This window comes from Trichechus manatus, unplaced genomic scaffold (assembly GCF_000243295.1).
Source record: "Trichechus manatus latirostris isolate Lorelei unplaced genomic scaffold, TriManLat1.0 scaffold00181, whole genome shotgun sequence".
NCBI lineage: Eukaryota > Metazoa > Chordata > Mammalia > Sirenia > Trichechidae > Trichechus > Trichechus manatus.
In genome coordinates this window covers 3,648,497-3,653,699 of record NW_004444117.1, presented here as the reverse complement: position 1 = coordinate 3,653,699, position 5,203 = coordinate 3,648,497, and the positions used below count along the sequence as shown (strand labels likewise).

Here is a 5,203-nt window from a genome sequence, read left to right as displayed (position 1 = left end):
CCTTGGAAACCCTACGGGACAGTTCTACTCTGTCCTGTAGGGTCACTATGGGTCAGGATTTTTTTTTATACAAAGCATAAGGAGCCCTGGTGGCACATACTGTTAAGTGCTCAGCTGCTAATTGAAAGATTGGCAAAGACAAAGGATCCGCTCACATGGGTTCAAACATACCAAGTGACCCCAGGGAAGAAAGACCTGGTGATCTGCTCCCGTAAGGATTACAGCCAAGAAAACCCTATGGGGCAGTTCTACACTGTCACATGGGGTTGCCATGAGTCACAATCAACTCGATGGCACTTAACAGAAACAATAACATACAAAACATACTTTAGAAAACGTACTTTTTTCAAGTATGCATGGAACATTTTCCAAGTATACCATATGCTGACCATTAAACAAATCTTAATAAATACAAAATAATTGAAATCATACAGAGTATGCTCTCTGACCACAGTGGAACTAAAATTTCCTAAATATTTTAAATTAATCAGTACATTTCTAAATAATAAACAGATCAAAGAAAAATCACATGGAAATTAGAAGATATTTTGAACTGTTGACAATGAAAGCCAATCATACCAATATTTGTGGGATGCAGCTGAAGCAGAGCCTAGAGGAAAATTATAGCTTTAAATACTTACATTATAAAAGAATAAAGGTTTGAAATCAATTTTATAAGTTCCTACTTTCAAAAGCTAGGAAAAAAGAGCAAATTAAACTAGAAGGAGAAGGAAATAATACTATTAAAAACAGAAACCAATAAAATAGCAAATATATACAGAATAGTGAAAAACAACAAATCAAAAGACAATCTTTTGACACAGGGGCCAACTTCAAGGGTCTCCCAATGGCCAAAATTTGAGCAACAAAATAAATAACAACAGTAGTGGATTATAATCCATATAATAAGATAAATATCCTTAAGTCCACACTGAAATAGCTCCCAGGTGGCACAAACGATAGCTCCCAGGTTAGCACTCAGCTGCTAACCAAACGATTGGCAATTCGAGTCCTCCCAGAAGCTCCTCAAAAGAAAGGTCTGACTACTTCCAAAATATCATTCATTGTGCTCACTTTAGCAGCACATATACCAAAACATCAGCCACTGAAAACCATGAGTCAGAATTGACTCAACTGATTTTTTTATACTGATATAAATAAGTATTTAAGTGTATAATTAAATGGGGGGAAAGGGAAATCTCTTCCTTACAGTAGAATTCTAATTCATAAATGTAGAAGGAATAATGGAAATAGAAAGTCACTATTTGGCATGCACCACCGTTGCCGGCAAGATTCGTCAGTGAATGCTAAAAACTATTGTTGTTGTTGTTGGGTGCCAACTCATAGTGACCCCATGTACAACAGAACAAAACTGCCTGGTCCAGCACCATCTGGACAATTGTCGCTGTGTTTGAGCCCATTGTTGCAGCCAGTCATTAAGGATCCATCTCATTAAGGATCTTCCTTTTTTTTTTCTGCTGACCCTCTTATCTTACTAAGCATGATGTCCTTCGCCAGGGACTAGTCCCTCCTGATAACATGTCCAAAATATACGAGACGAAGTCTGGCCATCTTTGCTTCCAAGGAACATTCTGGCTGTACTTCTTCCAAGACAGACTTGTTCGTTCTTCTGGCAATCCGTGGTATATCCAGTATTCTTCACCAACACAATTCAAAGGCATCAATTCTTCCATCTTAGGGTTTTTTCTTTGTTTGTTTGTTTGTTTTTTGCTAAATATCAGTAGTCTCAAAGTATCCCCTCACAAGATGCTTATTAATCATGAAGGAGAAAATGGTAACTTTATGCTGGAGAAACCTGGCAGACACCACTTTAACCAAGTGATCAAGGTTAACATTAGCAGTAATGAGACATATCAACATCATGTGCCTCCTGACAGGAGGCACTAGGAAGGACACAGCACATTTATCTTGTCACAGGGCCCAGCACAGCAACCATTCAGACATGCAGCTTCTTCTCCCTCTCTAACCACACGGGCATATACGTGGTTGCCGGAAATGAGTCACGACGATCTTGTGTATTAGCCAGGATTTGACCAGAGAAGCAGAACTACTAGGAGATTATAGGGATTTGCTAGAGAGATTGGAATCCTCGGGTGGTACAGATGGTAAATGTGCTCAGCTGCTAACCAAAATGTTGGCTGCCTGGAAGAAAGTCCTGGTGATCTACTTCCAAAAGGTTATGGTCATTGAAAATCCTATGGAGCACTGCTCTACTGTGACACACGTTGGGTAGCCATGAGTTGGAATTGACTTAATGGTGACTGGTTTGAATTTGATATTACAGGGATTGGACCTTATGCAATTGTGGGAGCTAGTTAAACAATCTATGGTGAAGCTGTTGCCCTGTGTCTGGTGCTGGAGCCTGGAGTCAGCAGGTCAGGCAGTCAGAAGAGGAGATGGAGTTGAAGTGGGTGGAAATAAGGACAAACTAGAACCGGCAGGGATGGACTGGGGCCTATAAGAATGGACTAGACACTGTGTTGATCTCTCACTGTCCTCCAGCCTCCAACTTTGATGTTGGAAGTGGCCTGCTAGAGAAGCTGGTGCCCTTCATCATGGAACTAAACATGTACCTTCCCAGGAGCCAGAGAAGCAAAGGAAGATCCGGCAGGAGCTAGAGAGCTGCATGCTTGGGGGCAGCTACCTCGAATCAGCCAGGTGAACTAGCAGAGACATGATTTGTGTGAGCTGCAACAGTGCCTTTGCCCTATACTGACCTCCCAAGTGTCAAAAGATAATGGCTGCTGCTTCACTTCCGCCTTCACAACTGCATGCAAGATGTCTCTGTGGTCCATGCTAACCTGGAACTGTGCGAGGACAGGGATTCTGGGAAACAGCTCTAACTCGACACAAGACCACCACAACTCAACACAGAGAAGCCACTGCTTTGGTTTCCCTCCAGTTACCTGGACCCCTGGCCTTTGTGCCAATTCACAGCTCTTCTAGCCCATGCACAATTACAAAGACTAGGTGATTTACAGTAGTAGGACTGATCATCAGCTATAAGGCATTCTACTTATATCTTCTTTTATATAGTCTATTTTGTTGTTGTTGTGAATATACACAGCAAAACATACACCAACAATTTCTACACGTACAATTCAGTGATACTGATTACATTCTTTGAGTTGTGCAACCATTTTCACCCTCCTTTTCTGAGTTGTTCCTCCCCCATTAACATAGACTCATTGACCCCTAAGGTTTCTATCTAATCTTTGGGGTTGTTGTCCATTTGATCTCATATAGATAGATCTTAGAAGAGCATAACGTTCAACACAGACCTCCTTAAGCTAAACTATTGTTTGGTTTTAAGAAGATTTCAGGAGATATTTTTGGTTTAAGGTTTAATCTTTGGTGGGTTTTGTTTGTTCGTTTTTTAGGGTACATTTGTGTGTGTGTGTGATAAAATATTTATAGCATAAAATTTGCCATTGTAGCCATTCTTACGTATACAATTCAGTGGCATGAATTACATTCACAGTGTTGGTGCAACTTGACTTGCTATTTTGACTGGATATATTTCCAAGGAAATAGTGCTATCGGGAAGGCAAACCGCAGGTTATTTTCCTAGGCCTACTTCTGTGAAGAAAGGGTCCAGGCCTGCTTTAACTTTTTGTAATAAACAAAAGTTCTCCCTCTTTTTGTATTCTGTGGAAGAGTTAGTAAAATGATGGCAATTTCTTCCTTAAATGTTTGGTTCAATTCATCAGTGAAGTCATCTAGGCCTGGAGTGTTTTGTAGGAAGTTTTTTAAATTATGGACTAAATTGCTTTAACAGTTACATTCTTCAGATTTTTTATTTTGCTAAATTGTGTTTTTCCAGGAATTTATCTTTCATCACATTTTCAAATTTATTGGCATAAAGTATTACATAGTATCTTGGGCTTTTTTTTTTTTTTAATTTGTTGTTGAAAATATACACAGCAAAACATACACCAACTCAACCATTTCTACATGTACCATTTAGTGTCACTGATTACATTCTTTGAGTTGTACAACCAATCTCACCCTCCTTTTCTGAGTTGCTCCTCCGCCATTAACATAGATTCCCTGCCCACTAAGGTTCCTATCTAATCTTTCAAGTTGCTGTTGTCAATTTGATCCCATACAGATAGTTCTTAAAAGAACATAATGCTCAAGGCAGATTTTTTTTTTGGTGGGGGAGGGTACCAAATTATTTTATTTGAAGGAATGGTACAAATGAAAGAACTTAAGTGGATGTTTTGGTACAATTCATAGAAAAGGTAAAGGTAAACCCAACATGCATGTGCTGTCTTGGTGACCACGGAAGTCACCCCTGTGGCTATGGGGCAGCAGGCTAAAGCTTAGCTCTCTCCATCACTGTCTCCCAGGGTGTGCTTGTCAAAGAGATACTCTGCCAGGCCAGATTCTGGAGCTCCCATCTTGCGCAAGTTGGTTACGGGTAGTCATCCAATTCTTTGATAGATTACAGCTGCTCATCTAGGTAATGAGTCTCAACAAAGTCACACAAAAGGGGGTCATTCTTGTCAGTGGCCATTTTGTGCAATTCCAGTAGTGACTGATTCACGCTTTTTCCAAGGGTAACACACACTCCACTGCATTCAGCCTGCTTACCCAATCATCACGGTCTGGTTTCTTGATATTCTGAAGGAAGATTTGGCCACCTCGTTGGTTCTGCAGCTTCATCAGTTTCTCAGTATGTTCCCTCTTCTCGTGAGATTGGTAAAGAAAATATCTGGCAAAATTCTTCAAAGCCACATCATCACAGTTAAAGTAGTAACACATGGACAGGCAGACGTAGGAGCCTTAGAGCTCCAGGATGATCCGGCCGTTGATGGCGGCCTCTGAGTCCTGATTGTAGTTCTCGCGCACCTTCGACGGGCACGCCGTCCTTATGGCAGCAGTTGAGGAGAGGCAGCGGCAGCCAGCGGCAGCCAGCGGCAGCGGCTGCACTGTGCTGGAAACAGCGGAGGAGGCCTGGGGGAATCTGGAGGGCGCTGCTGTGAGGGGGCGGCAGAAGGCTTCCTGGGAGCGGCCGGTAGGGGGAAGGTTGGTGAGCGCCGGGTTCCTTTCAAGCACTGTTGAAGCAGGAGACTGCGGCGACCATGCGAAGAACGTCTCAAGGCAGCATTTTTTACTAGTTAAGCTAGACTACAATTTATAAAAAGACTTCTGGGGATTTTTTTTTTTTTTTTTTTTT

At 41.5% G+C, this 5,203-nt stretch overlaps 1 pseudogene; it reads right to left on the bottom strand.

Annotated features, from left to right (window-relative positions):
* Positions 1-4,288: 4,288 nt before the first annotated feature.
* The window catches only part of LOC101340400 (ferritin heavy chain-like), a 76,340-nt pseudogene continuing 75,425 nt past the window's right edge, over positions 4,289-5,203 (bottom strand).